Source organism: Schistocerca serialis, chromosome 7 (assembly GCF_023864345.2).
Source record: "Schistocerca serialis cubense isolate TAMUIC-IGC-003099 chromosome 7, iqSchSeri2.2, whole genome shotgun sequence".
NCBI lineage: Eukaryota > Metazoa > Arthropoda > Insecta > Orthoptera > Acrididae > Schistocerca > Schistocerca serialis.
This window is the reverse complement of record NC_064644.1, coordinates 85,433,697-85,449,702: the sequence shown is the minus strand read 5'-3', so window position 1 is coordinate 85,449,702 and position 16,006 is coordinate 85,433,697.

The following is a 16,006-nucleotide window of genomic DNA, read 5'->3' as shown; positions in this document are numbered from 1 at the left end:
CTGCGTGGCTCCGCAGCACTAACTGCACCGAGGCCCGCCAGGGACCGCAGCTGCTAATCCATGGGCATCACGTGTGTGGGTAGTACACTACGGGCCATTAAAATTGCTACACCAAGCAGAAATGCAGATGATAAACGGCTATTCATTGGACAAATATATTTTACTAGAACAGACGTGTGATTACATTTTCAGCAATTTGGGTGCATAGATCCTGAGAAATCAGTACCCAGAACAACCACCTCTGGCCGTAATAACGGCCTTGATACGCCTGGGCATTGAGTCAAACAGAGCTTGGATGGCGTGTACAGGTACAGCTGCCCATGCAGCGTCAACACGATACCACAGTTCATCAAGAGTAGTGACGGGGGTATTGTGACGGGCCAGTTGCTCGGCTACCATTGACCAGACGTTTCCGATTGGTGAGAGATATGGAGAATGTCCTGGCCAGGGCAGGAGTCGAACATTTTCTGTAACCAGAAAGGCCCGTACAGGACCTGCAACATGCGGTCGTGCATTATCCTGCTAAAAATGTAGGATTTCGCAGGGATCAAATGAAAGGCAGAGCCACGGGGCGTAACACATCTGAAATGTAACGTCTACTGTTCAAAGTGCCGTCATTGCGAACAAGAGGGGACCGAGACTTGTAACCGATGGCACCCCATACCATCACGCCAGGTGATACGCCAGTATGGCGATGACGAATACACGCTTCCAATGTTCGTTCACCGCGATGTCTCCAAACACGGATGCGACCATCATGATGCTGTAAACAAAACCTGGATTCATCCCAAAAAATGACATTTTGCCATTCGTGCACCCAGGTTCGTCGTTGAGTACGCCATCGCAGGCGCCCTGCGTTTAAACTGTGTGTGTCCTGTTTAATGTAAAAACTAAATCCAAATTCAAGACATGTGTGGGAAGAGAGTAGGTGTCCCACCAGGTCATCTGAAAAAATTAATTACTTTTTCAAAACAGCAGTATTTAAAAATGACGGTAAAATCCTAAGCAGCCTGGAACTAGGTATCGGGCACTGGTTGGCTCGCACAAACATTCGTTATGGAAATGATACCGCTTGAAAAAGACACTTCAACCTGGGCACTCCTCAGCGGCGGACAAGCAGGACTTGCTCATTGAGAGTCGCGAGCTGGCGGGTGGGTCTGAGTGTAGTGACGCACAGCACTGGCGACAGGTTGAGGATCATGCCTTCCTGCACTGGTGCTAGTTTTCCTTAGCCAGGAATAATTTGTCGACTAGCCGTTCCAGTGCAAATACACTCGTGACCATTAAAATTGCTACACCACAAAGATGACGTGCTACAGACGCGAAATTTAACCAACAGGAAGAAGATGCTGTGATATGCAAATGATTAGCTTTTCAGAGCATTCACACAAGGTTGGCGCCGGTGGCGACAGCTACAACGTGCTGACATGAGGAAAGTTTCCAACTGATTTCTCACACACAAACAGCAGTTAACTGGCGTTGCCTGGTGAAACATTGTTGTGATGCCTCGTGTAAGGAGGAGAAATGCGTACCATCAAGTTTCTGACTTTGATAAAGGTCCGATTGTAGCCTATCGCGATTGCTGTTTATCGTATGGGGACATTACTGCTCGCGTTGGTCGAGACCCAATGACTGTTAGCAGAATATGGAATCGTTGGGTTCAGGAGGGTAATACGGAACGCCGGGCTGGATCCCAACGGCCTCGTATCACTAGCAGTCGAGATGAGAGGCGTCTTATCTGCATGGCTGTAACGGATCGTGCAGCCACGTCTCGATCCCTGAGTCAACAGATGGGGACGCTTGCAAGACAACAACCATCTGCACGAAAAGTTCGACGACGTTTGCAGCAGCTCGGACTATCAGATCGGAGTCCGTGGCTGCGGTTACCCTTGGCGCTGCATCACAGACAGGAGCGCCTGCGATGGTGTACACGACGACGAACCTAGGTGCACGAATGGCGAAACGTCATTTTTCCGGATAAATCCAGGTTCTGTTCAAAGCATCATGATGGTCGCATCCGTGTTTGGCGACATCGCGGTGAACGCACATTGGAAGCGTGTATTCGTCATCGCCATTCTGGCGTATCACTCGGTGTGATTGTATGGGGTGCCATTGGTTACACGTCTCGGCCCCCTCTTGTTCGCATTGACGGCACTTTGAACAGTGGACGTTACATTTCAGATGTGTTACGACCCGTGGCTCTGCCTTTCATTTGGTCCCTGCGAAACCCTACATTTCAGCAGGATAATGCACGACCGCATGTTGCAGGTCCTGTACGGGCCTTTCTGGATACAGAAAATGTCCGAGTGCTGCCCTAGCCAGCACATTCTGGTCAATGGTGGCCGAGCAACTGGCTCGTCACAATACGCCGGTCCCTATTCTTTATGAACTGTGGTATCGTGTTGACGCTGCATGGGCAGCTGTACCTGTACACGCCATCGAAGCTCTGACTCAATGCCCAGGCGTATCGAGGCCGTTATTACGGTCAGAGGTGGTTGTTCTGGGTACTGATTTCTCAGGGTCTATGCACCCAAATTGCGTGAAAATGTAATCACATGTCAGTTCTAATATTTGTCCAAGGAATACTCGTTTATCATCTGCATTTCTTCTTGGTGTACCAATTTTAAAGGCCAGTAGTGTTATTAGCGTAAGATATAAGCAGAGCTTCCGAAGAGTTAACCAAATTATTTCGTTCGTTATAATGGAACTGGTCAGTGGTACACACCTTTGTTTTTAGTGTACAACTTGATACAGACAATACAGTCAGCAACCGGTGCAAATACGTCGTTGCAAAACGCTTAATTTTGATACTCTTTTACTTTTAAGCAGATATTAAACCACCATTTGTTCGTTTTCAAATGTAGAAACATCTAATGAAAAGTCATTTCTGACAGAAGATTGTAATACTAAAATTGTGTCAACAAATTAAATAATTTAGAAAACATCCACAATGGTTATTATTATTTTTTTCTAAAATTTGTATGATCGCGTATAAACTTTTATAATGTCAGTTATCACAAGTATTAATGACACATAAAATTGCCTTTCCTTGTAACTATTGAGCTTAGACAGCTTCACATAGCAAAATACATCACTGATGTCTTTGTTTTTCTGGTGCGTTTACTTTTTATGTGAACAGTACGTTGATTGTCAGTGCTATGTTAAGGCAGACATTTTTACAGAAAGTTTTTTAATTGCTGAATTTTTAGTGAAATGATGTTCTTTTCAAAAAAGCATTAAATGATGGACATAAGCAACACGAAAATCTTCGCAATAAATGATTTTAACGTTGATGCGTAAACAAATTTATGATGGTAACGATTGTACGGACGCCGAGCTCTCCTATTGAAACACAAAACCTAATTCTAGGTATAATAAGCCAATGAGAAGCGTCGAGAAAACAAGAAAGAAAAGACGAACGCAAGTAGTAAACAATTTTAGAAGATTTTTGAATTATTACATCACACAGCGCTAATTCACACTATTCTGTTTACATATAATGGACGAGTGTTCAACAGTAAGGCTTGCTAAGCGGTTTTAAGTATTGCTTTCGTACCATTGCAAACGAGTAGGTTGATAATGGAAGCAAGAATGAAGGAAAATCAAGACACGTTAATGGGATATGCCGAGCTGTAAAAAGTATTTGACAGTATAAAATGGTGCAACATGTGCGAAATTCTGAGAAAAATAGGAGTAAGCTGTAAGGAAAAACGGGTGACACATAATACACTCCTGGAAATTGAAATAAGAACACCGTGAATTCATTGTCCCAGGAAGGGGAAACTTTATTGACACATTCCTGGGGTCAGATACATCACATGATCACACTGACAGAACCACAGGCACATAGACACAGGCAACAGACCATGCACAATGTCGGCACTAGTACAGTGTATATCCACCTTTCGCAGCAATGCAGGCTGCTATTCTCCCATGGAGACGATCGTAGAGATGCTGGATGTAGTCCTGTGGAACGGCTTGCCATGCGATTTCCACCTGGCGCCTCAGTTGGACCAGCGTTCGTGATGGACGTGCAGACCGCGTGAGACGACGCTTCATCCAGTCCCAAACATGCTCAATGGGGGACAGATCCGGAGATCTTGCTGGCCAGGGTAGTTGACTTACACCTTCTAGAGCACGTTGGGTGGCACGGGATACATGCGGACGAACATTGTCCTGTTGGAACAGCAAGTTCCCTTGCCGGTCTAGGAATGGTAGAACGATGGGTTCGATGACGGTTTGGATGTACCGTGCACTATCCAGTGTCCCCTCGACGATCACCAGTGGTGTACGGCCAGTGTAGGAGATCGCTCCCCACACCATGATGCCGGGTGTTGGCCCTGTGTGCCTCGGTCGTATGCAGTCCTGATTGTGGCGCTCACCTGCACGGCGCCAAACACGCATACGACCATCATTGGCACCAAGGCAGAAGCGACTCTCATCGCTGAAGACGACACGTCTCCATTCGTCCCTCCATTCACGCCTGTCGCGACACCACTGGAGGCGGGCTGCACGATGTTGGGGCGTGAGCGGAAGACGGCCTAACGGTGTGCGGGACCGTAGCCCAGCTTCATGGAGACGGTTGCGAATGGTCCTCGCCGATACCCCAGGAGCAACAGTGTCCCTAATTTGCTGGGAAGTGGCGGTTCGGTCCCCAACGGCACTGCGTAGGATCCTACGGTCTTGGCGTGCATCCGTGCGTCGCTGCGGTCCGGTCCCAGGTCGACGGGCACGTGCACCTTCCGCCGACCACTGGCGACAACATCGATGTACTGTGGAGACCTCACGCCCCACGTGTTGAGCAATTCGGCGGTACGTCCACCCGGCCTCCCGCATGCCCACTATACGCCCTCGCTCAAAGTCCGTCAACTGCACATACGGTTCACGTCCACGCTGTCGCGGCATGCTACCAGTGTTAAAGACTGCGATGGAGCTCCGTATGCCACGGCAAACTGGCTGACACTGACGGTGGCGGTGCACAAATGCTGCGCAGCTAGCGCCATTCGACGGCCAACACCGCGGTTCCTGGTGTGTCCGCTGTGCCGTGCGTGTGATCATTGCTTGTACAGCCCTCTCGCAGTGTCCGGAGCAAGTATGGTGGGTCTGACACACCGGTGTCAATGTGTTCTTTTTTCCATTTCCAGGAGTGTATGTACAAGAACCAAGAGAGAACAGTGAGAGTGGGAGAGCAAGAACGAAGTGCTCAGATTAAAATGAGTATGAGACAAGGATGTTGTGTTTCACGCCTACTATTCAATCCGTACTTCGAAGAAGCAATGACGGAATAAATGGAAGTTCCAAGAGTGCGATTAAAAAAAATGGTTGAAATGGCTCTGAGCACTAAGGGACTTAACTTCTGAGGTCATTAGTCCCCTAGAACTTAGAGCTACTTAAACCTGACTAACCTAAGGACATCACACGCATCCATGCCCGAGGCAGGATTCGAACCTGCGACCGCAGCGTCGCGCGGTTCCAGACTGTAGCACCTAGAACCGCTCGGCCACTCCGGCCGGCGTGACGGGATATCAATGACAAAATTAGTTGATGGCATTGCTATCCTCACTGGAAGTGAAAAAGAATTACAGGATGCATCGAATGGAATGAACAATCTAAAGAGTACCGAGTACAGATTGAGAGTAAATCGAAGAAAGATGAAAAACATGAGAACTAGCAGAAATGAGGACAGCGGGAGACTTAACATCGGAATTGGTGATCATGAAGTGTATGAAGTTATGGAATTTTGCAACCAAGGTAGAAAAATAATCCACAACGGTTGAAGCAAGGGGACATAATTGGCAGACTAACACTGGCTAAAAAGGTGTTCCTGGGCAATATAAATCTAACATAGGCTTTAATTTGAGGAAGAAATTTCTCATAATGTGCGTTTGCAGCTCAACATTGTACTGTAGTGAAACACGGACTGTGGGAAAACCGGAACAGAAAACAATCGAAGCATTTGAGATCTGGTGCAACAGACGAATGATGAAAATTAAATGGACTGGTAAGGTTAGAAATGAGGAGGTTCTCCGTAAAATCGGCGAGGAAAGGAATGTGTGGAAATCTTTGACTAGAAGAAGGGACAGGATGATTGGTCATCTGTTAAGACATCAAGGTACAACCTCCGTGGTACTAAAGGTAGCTGTAGGGGGTAAAAATTGAACAGGAAGACAGAGATTGGAATATATCCAGCGGATAATTGAAGACATATGTTGCAAGAGCTACGGCGCCCTTTTTTGTGGTTTTAGGGCGCAAAACTGCTTCGGTCATTAGCGCCCGGTCTGTGACAGGAAAAGATAAAACAACGAGACTGGAAACCAGCAGCAATGGGAGCGAAACTCAAAAAAAGTGGGGAAACCAAAAACAGAAGGAAAGCTTGAAAAACCACTATAGAAGGGGGGTTGTTTGTCCCCAAAAAGAGCTTCAAATGACTGACGTCATCTCACTGGCACTAATGAACTCGAGAACGCGATCGGCTGAGCGCGTGTCATCTGCTAAAATGGAAGATATATCAGGCGACAGCTGTAGACAGGCGCGTAACGGAGTAAAATAGGGGCACTCAAGTAAAAGGTGTCTCACCGTCCACAGTTGAGAGCAATGGTGACAGAGTGGGGGAGGATGGCCGCTTAAAAGATGTCGATGGCTAAAAAGACAGTGCCCTAAATGGTTCAAATGGCTTTGAGCACTATGGAACTTAACATCTGTGGTCATCAGTCCCCTAGAACTTAGAACTACTTAAACCTAACTAACCTAAGGACATCACACACATCCATGCCCGAGGCAGGATTCGAACCTGCGACCGTAGCGGTCACGCGGTTCCAGACTGAAGCCCCTAGAACCGAACGACCACACCGGCCGGCACAGTGCCCTATCCGGAGTCTAGTTAAAATTACCTCCTCCCGACGACGAGCTCGGGAGGAAGAGGTCCAAGCACAGGGAAGAGCTTTCACATCCCGCAATTTATTATTGGGAAGTGTCGACCAATGTGTGTGCCATAAAAGAGCAACACGACGGCATAAAACACTCCGTAGATCGGCGAAGGGAATCATGCGAATAGCTGGCTGACGAAGAGAGACTGCAGCCTTGGCCGCTATATCGGCCGCCTCGTTTCCACAGATATTAACATGTCCTGGGATCCAGAGGAACGCCACAGAGACGCCCCCCCCCCCCCCCAAGTGGAGCAAGTGGAGCAGTCCTGAATCCGGTGGACTAGAGGGTAAACAGGGTAGAGAGCTTGGAGACTGAGGAGAGAGCTGAGGGAATCTGAGCAGATAACATATTTCAATACGTTGACCTTGGCTGTTTTATTATTTCCTGCTGATATTTCTGCACACGCTGCATCCAGTGTGTTGCGTGCACCCTCTGTACGACAGGGCAGGGAGATGTGGGGTAGGTGGGGATCAATTTTGCTTTAGCGATGCAAAGAAGACCTCGATATGCTTGTTTCTGTAGGTTAAGCGATCAGCATGCGCAAATGCAATACAACACCTTTTAAAATCTCTAATGCTATACTCAACTTATACTAACGCAATACCCATCAGCCGAAACTGGTAATTATTGAAGTTACAGCTGCGATCGAGACTTGGAGCATACAGTTTGCACCCGTAGCTATCGGACGTAAGCTGTCACCGGCCCTGGTCAGCAGGGTTGCGAGGGTCTCGCGCCGCGGCTGCATATATCCAGCTGGCTGGTGGTCGGTGGTTGGTGGTCGGTGGTCGGCGGTTCCCACGGAAGACGCCGGGTTGTCCGCTGCGCGCGGCGCGCGGCACTTGCGGCTCCGGCCACGTCCGCTGGGGGCGCCTTCCTCCCCTGTGGAATTTTTCAATTTCGTATTCAATGGGCGCGCAGCCAGGCGGCTGCACAAAGCGGCTGCGGACACGCCCCACCCTTGCTGTGCCCCGCTCGCCAGGAATTACTTCAAAGACACGCTCCGCGTCCGGCATTGTAGTGACTCTCACAATGGAAATTATCACTCCTGCAGCACCGGGTCACCACAGTAGTCGCTGAGCGCAATGTACACGCGTGATTTTTTTTTTTATCTAGGCGTCCGCGCCACAACGCTGTGGACATTTTTTGTACTCGCTTCAGTAATCTTCGTGTCACGTATTAAATACCTAACAATGGCGAACAAATGGTGGACTAAGGAGTCACGTTGCTTCCGCTCCTTTTTCTCCTCTCCCCTCCTCACGGCTCTAAGCCCCCCTTGTAAAACCTACGTTGTCCAGCCAACGTGACAATTATATTCTGCAGAGACCGTTTCGACGACTAAAGTAGTGGCCTTCATCAGGTAGGAGAGCTCGCTGCATACCAGGCCTGTTTGCAGCACAGACAGCGAACCACTGCCTTCAGGAACAATAATGGTTCACATCCTAAACAGGGCTGAACAAGCAGCTACAATTTACTAGGAGGCTTCAGCGTCTCTCGGTGGCCTAGAAAAATACAGAAAACTTTTTCCCTTCGGATCCGAAAACTTGCACAAACGGTTACACTTCCAATATTTGGCTACATCGATGTTATGCTGCAAGGTCTTTCCCAGGCAAATCTAAGGTGCTTTTAGCTAGTGACGAATACCTGCGTATTATACACTCCTGGAAATGGAAAAAAGAACACATTGACACCGGTGTGTCAGACCCACCATACTTGCTCCGGACACTGCGAAAGGGCTGTACAAGCAATGATCACACGCACGGCACAGCGGACACACCAGGAACCGCGGTGTTGGCCGTCGAATGGCGCTAGCTGTGCAGCATTTGTGCACCGCCGCCGTCAGTGTCAGCGTTTGCCGTGGCATACGGAGCTCCATCGCAGTCTTTAACACTGGTAGCATGCCGCGACAGCGTGGACGAGAACCGTATGTGCAGTTGACGGACTTTGAGCGAGGGCGTATAGTGGGCATGCGGGAGGCCGGGTGGACGTACCGCCGAATTGCTCAACACGTGGGGCGTGAGGTCTCCACAGTACATCGATGTTGTCGCCAGTGGTCGGCGGAAGGTGCACGTGCCCGTCGACCTGGGACCGGACCGCAGCGACGCACGGATGCACGCCAAGACCGTAGGATCCTACGCAGTGCCGGAGGGGACCGAACCGCCACTTCCCAGCAAATTAGGGACACTGTTGCTCCTGGGGTATCGGCGAGGACCATTCGCAACCGTCTCCATGAAGCTGGGCTACGGTCCCGCACACCGTTAGGCCGTCTTCCGCTCACGCCCCAACATCGTGCAGCCCGCCTCCAGTGGTGTCGCGACAGGCGTGAATGGAGGGTCGAATGGAGACGTGTCGTCTTCAGCGATGAGAGTCGCTTCTGCCTTGCTGCCAATGATGGTCGTATGCGTGTTTGGCGCCGTGCAGGTGAGCGCCACAATCAGGACTGCATACGACCGAGGCACACAGGGCCAACACCCGGCATCATAGTGTGGGGAGCGATCTCCTACACTGGCCGTACACCACTGGTGATCGTCGAGGGGACACTGAATAGTGCACGGTACATCCAAACCGTCATCGAACCCATCGTTCTACCATTCCTAGACCGGCAAGGGAACTTGATGTTCCAACAGGACAATGCACGTCCGCATGTATCCCGTGCCACCCAACGTGCTCTAGAAGGTGTAAGTCAACTACCATGGCCAGCAAGATCTCCGGATCTGTCCCCCATTGAGCATGTTTCGGACTGGATGAAGCGTCGTCTCACGCAGTCTGCACGTCCAGCACGAACGCTGGTCCAACTTGTAACGCCGGAAATGCATATCCTCCTATTTCCATCTATTGTGCTATTATTTTCTTTCCTTGCTTTGTTACCTCAAGATATGACATTTCTGTCTCTTTGTATATTGTAATTGTTTTACTATTTGTATATTTATGCATTTATGTCGATGTATAATTGGTTTGTTTCGTAAATATTATTTGTATTTTTACGCTGGGTCTTGCCTAGGGAAAACTGCTATCGAACGATTACGTCGATAGGTCGTGTGAAGAATCAAAGTGTGTAGGATCTTTGGTAGTGTGAACTCTGCCGCGTGGAGCGCGGGCAGAGCAGTGAGGGTCTGGCGGGAGTAGCGAGTGGAGCAGGTGTTGTGTGACGCTCCCGCGAGTTGCCGCGCTTTCGGGGTTTGGCAGCATGTAACTGCGCTCGACTCGCGATGATAGTTTCGGACATGGTGTCGCGGACGGGAAGCATTAGCTGGCGCACATCAAGAGCCCATTTCGCCTGGTGACCGTGTCGAGAAGAAGGCGCGCCAACATCCAGCTTCTGCAACAGCGACGGCCGACAATGAGTGACTGTCGCCACCTCCTCGATCGACGGCTTCAAACCTTCAATCAACCAACAAGGAAGACTAAAAGCACGTAAAGTTTCAGAACTGTATGGCAGACCTCAGCTTTTCGAATTGTTCCATTTGCCTCGCAAAATTACACCAACTTAGCATGAACCTTTGTTGCTCATTGTCCCAATTGCATTGCCAAGCAGGGTCCCTTCCTTTTCCGAAATGAACCCGAGTGTCGTTGAAATTCAAACGCCAGCATTAAAATAATATAATTAGATTTCACTGCTTTAATTTCAAAGTTCAGTAGCTGGCTAAAATATTTAGGTTACACGAGCACAAATTTAGAGTGCGAGTTTTGTTACCGTATTTTAGCTTACCTGTGACTGCAGCTCAGCTTGGTACGTACTAAACTTTACTATTGTTAATTGTTCAGAATCATTTAATTCAAGTTCAAAGTTAAATCTCTTCTTTCTAAATTGCGTAGATTCAAGTAGCTTTTGAAATGATTGTTGAGGTAGTCCAAGACTAACCGTATTTTACTGAATTTCGATGTGCTTCAGAAAGAAAGCTCACTATTAACTTCAGTCACTAAATTAACTTTCGATTTTCCGGTTTTAGTAATTCTTTTGCTAAATTAAGTCAGAGTGTAGCGAAATTTATTACTCCTGACAAACTTTCAGTTTTTCACACTACACGTGTCAACCTTCAGTTGCCACGCTTCTAGTGCTAATTATATGTGTAATAACCTTTCTTTTTCAGTTACTATAGTAATTGTCCTTAGGACTGGCGACCGTAATTTCCCCCAAATCTCAAATACCTAATTACCGCTAGTTAATTGTTAACGTAACGGCTGCACATTTACCTTCTTTATTAACTTTACCCCTTTTCAAAATTAATTTCCACCAGTTTCATTAGCACATTTCCTTTCATTTAGATGTAACCCTTTCCTCCCTCTTTACCGACAGATTAACTTCGGTGACGATTGCTTTTCCCAAATTTCCATTAGGTACACGCGGTTTAATTTTTCACTGTCATTAAGGTCGATAAGTGAGGGGGGAGGTTACACGTGGCGACCGTGACAGGACAATCTTCGGTTTTGAGGTTGTTCTGGACACGAATTTGGCATTGTGCAAATCTCGTAACAAAGTACTGGTTACGTACAGGCCGTTACGTCAGCGAGAATAAATAGTGTGAGGAATCCTAATTAGATTTGAGATTTAGCATTTATATATAAAATTATTAAAATGAGTGAATGCAACAATTACCAAAATTTGGTAGACTTGGATACGGAACAATCGGTCGAACAGTGGGAAACGCGCACGGCGGTTCCCATTGTTCAGGGGCTGGCGGCTAGCATGAAAGACGCGACCGCCGAAACGCAACAAAGAGCAGAAATGGAATTCCAAACTTTAGAAAATGTTTCGGAATCGGAAGCGAAAATCAAATCTGTACCCCTTGATGATGAATACGGGGGAACATGTATAGAGGAACCAGCTACGGAAGTAAAACCGGTAGTCTCCGGGAATTTAACTGATTTATTGAATGTTTTGATTAATGAAATCAAGAGTCAATCGGCAGAAATTATAGCTCTGTCTGCCAAGCAAGAAGCTCAGTCTGAAAAGATTGAACGAAAGCTAGACAATCAGAACAAAGCTATTAATGTTGTTAACAACAATGTTGGAGTTGTTAATACAAAAGTTGATAAAATCAAAGAAGATATTGTTGTAATTAATACCGAAATCGGTAATCTTAAACAGGAAATGATAGGCGTTCAGGCGGAAATTGCGAGCATAAATACTCGTTTTGATTCCGAAATTAGCAGAATCGAGAAAAGTGTAGGAGAAGCAGTTGCTCCGATCATTGAGAATAAGGTGACGGAACAAATTCAATTAGTGAAAAAAGAGGATCAACAGAAGGTGGAAACTTTAAAGGCTTTAGTGTCCGAAGTAGACACTAAAGTGAGGGAGCAGGCTAATACCTGCGAAGAGAAAAAGAGGGAAGTGGAAACGCTTGCGACAACCACTTGCCAAGTAATTACGAGAGTGTCGGAATTAGAAAAGAAACTTGACGAAAAACAGAGCTATGTGCCAATCTGTGCACATAGTTCGGAATTGTTGACGAAAGAGGAGCGGTTCGACCCCTTGAAAAAAGGCGGTATACACGCGACGGATTTCATTAAAAATTGTGAAAGAGTTTTACCCAGATCATGGACTAATGAGAGAAAAATTAATGCGGTTATTGATGTGCTGGCTGGTGATGCCAAGCGTTGGGGCTTAAACCTCGACATTACGAACCTGACTTTTGACGAGTTTAAAAATTTGTTTCTGGCTGAATACTGGTCAGAGCAAAAACAGCAAAGTGTCTGGCGCGAATTTGTCGTATCGAGGCCTTTCGATGCGAATTCGCGCGGTTCGATGAGGGAGTTTTGTGAGGGCTGGATCCGCAAGTTGGAATATTTGCGTGACCGCCGCTCGGAATCCGAAATAGTCTGGGAACTATACAAGAAGCTTCCAGATGATACAAAACGATACGTAGGAAGCAATTACAGGACAATCAATGATTTCCTGGAAAGAGTGGAGGACGAGGACAATTGGCGCAATAATCGCGACAGTGGTAGAGGCCGTGGTAACAACAAAGGGTACCACAGCAACCACACCAACGATAACCATGGGAATAATGCATACCGCAACCATGGCAGCAATAACAATAATGGTTCGGACCGTAATAACAATCGGTACAATGCAAATAATAACAGGAATGACGGAAACCAGTATCATACTAACGTGATACGGGCTGCGCAGAATAGTAATAATGCCAGAGGGTGTGACCAGCCGCCTCAGCAGTATCCGGGGAGCGTATCTGCTGGGACGAGACAGGGAAACCATTAGCTGCGCCGGTGAGGGGCCGACCGGGCGTGGAGAAATTTTGGCGGCCCAATAACAGGAGAAAACCCAGGTGTCGTCGTTATGAAAATTCCGTATGGAATAATCAACGGCGGGAGAGTGTGCCAGTGTTAGGAGAAAGGAGTGCGCCCACAAGTAGTAGATCAGCTGTAGACACGGCAGTAGGAAGTACATTCACTGTCAGTGAGAACAATTTAAGTAGTGTTCCGGAAATCGATTATAAAGTGGCAGCTGTAATACCCACAGCGGAACTGGAGATTGAGTTTAAGAATGATTCGCAATTGTTGAGAGAAGATCAGATGTCGGATAACACGTCCGTCATTGAGCGAGGGGATGCAGAGAGGGATGAGGTCTGGTTACGGCAGTTCGGTCGCTTATACGACGAACTAAGAGATTATAGGGGTCTGTATGGGAGAAGTGTTTATGGGGAGCGCGTGCAGGATTTGCCACGTCTCGTCCCGCAAGAAGATAGTGTTTGTGAAATGATAGAAAGTTCTGGCCTTAACCGGCAGACTTTACTAGAAATAGTTGATGTTAATGGGGAGCACGAGCAAGATGCGTCGTGTTTCGTCCCGCAGGAATTGAATGTTGAAGTAGTAACGGAAAGTTCTGGCCCTAACCGGCAGACTTTACCGAAAGTTGTAGTGGTAGAAGTAGCCGACCCATCCGACGCAAACCTCCAGTTTAAATATTGCGAGAGTATTAAGGAGAAAGATTACGAAAATTTTAGTGATAGCCGGACACGATTGGTAGAAAAGCACATAGATTACAGCGTGTACGAGGTTAGAGCTGACGTTATACGGTCAGACGGTAGCAGTGTGGGTTGCGCAGATCCAGAGGAAGTAATTGCAGATACTACTGGGCACATTTCTCCAGGTAGATTGGCAGATGAGATCAATCTGGCCAAAGAGGAATCAACAAAGGTGACAATTAGTGAATTGATAGCAAAGCAACACTCACTAGTTGACGAGTTACAGGAAAAGGTTTCGGTATTGGAGGCGAAGCTACAGACTAAGCCTCAGGACAAACTTGTTGAAATTAAAACTGTATGTGAACAGAGGCTGAAAAAGCCGCCAGATAAACCGGATTTAGGATCAAAGCCGGATGGTTTTTTCTGGAATGACCTGGATATAGACGAGGATTTACTGTGGGAAAATAAAGAAACAGTCGAGGACAAGTGTAGACAGATAGTAGTGTCTGTTAATATGCACGACCTACAACTAAACGTGTTGATTGACACCGGTGCAGAATTGAGTGCTGTATCTGGGAAAATATTTGAGTTACTGAAAGACAGACCTGGCATCGTAGTTATGCCAGTAACAGGAGTGAAAATTATCGGTGCTACTGGGAAGGCCAGTAAACCGGTCACAAAACAGATTTTTGTCAACTTCGAGATATGTGGGGCACGATTTGAACAAGAGTTTGTCGTCGTGCCAGACTTAACTACGGAAGTAATTATCGGGTTAGATTGGCTATTAAAGTACCATGCAGTGATTAACTGCGAAAGCAAAACTTTGACATGTATGTCACTAGATAAAACAATGGTAGTTGGTTTTGACGAGGCAGGAGACGGTGTGCATAGGCAATACCAGCCTATACACATTGTTAACTGGCCGGATGACATTGACGTAGGAATGAGTTTGAACTGCCATAACATGAGGAATTTCGGCATTGACAAAAGTGTAGAAAGTGAATTGGAAGAGGTAATCAAATTCCCTCCACGGATTGACATTAGTATGGGTGTGGAAAAAGATCGTTTGCGAGAAGTAATGAAGCTAAGAGCCGATGCACGCATACGTCGTCATGACGCTAAAGCGCGTTATGCTAAGGTTGCAATCGGAGATTTAGTACTTGTAAAAGCTCATGAGAAATCGAGCGAGATAGACAATGAAATCTCTAAATTTAAGTTTGTTAAAGAAGTTGTAATTAACAAGTAATTAAATTTGACTAAATGATTTAAGAGTAACTGATTAGTAGTCATCTGAAAAATCCAAGCTGCTACTTTAAGTTTTCAGCTGAGTCACAGTAGATTAAGGAATGTAAATATGATTTTGTAACTTTCTGTAATATTTCGCGAATGTGTGTTTTTATTAGTCATTGCCGATGTACTTAGACGCTGTTTTAAGTTTCAGGCTAGTACATGCGTGTGATGATGGACAGTGTTGAGTTATCCACTGTGATAGTGTTTATGGACTCCTTGAGATTACTCGGGAGTGAGTTTTTCCGAAAGAATTCAGTGGAACGGACGTTCTGGAAACGCCGTCACAAGGGCGAGTGAGATCAAGCGTGCCGCACACGCGGGCGCAACAATACTGGCGAGGCGAGCCGCTGTCGGCTCTTGTGCCGCTGTTGGCTCTTGGGCCGCTGTCGGCATTCTTTGTACTTGCGAGTACGGAAGGCGGAATTGTTTTTCTTCCTGGACAGCTGAAAGAATTCTACTGTCAATATTTATGTTTTTTTCGATCTGATGTATATTATTTTCTTGTTTAGCGTTAATTGGACATGACGAGAAAATTAATTATGAAAAGGTTACATAAAAATGTGTATTCTATGTAATTAATTATTAGTTTGCGTATTTTGATATACCTGTTTTTTATGACCATGCACTCTGATCAATTTTGCAAATAGTATTCCATTTCTTATAGTGTTACGAATTTTAATGATTTTGGAATAGCTAAACCATTTTCTATGTTTTTTATGAATTTTGATATGTTGTCAACCTGTTTTACTTTGTGCAAGATGACAGAGTGGAATAAGATTAGCAGTGTCTCCACTCAATTATTATTGTATAAAAATTGGTTTATGGTTAATTAGGCGAATGCTAAATTTTTTTGATGTTTTGAGCAT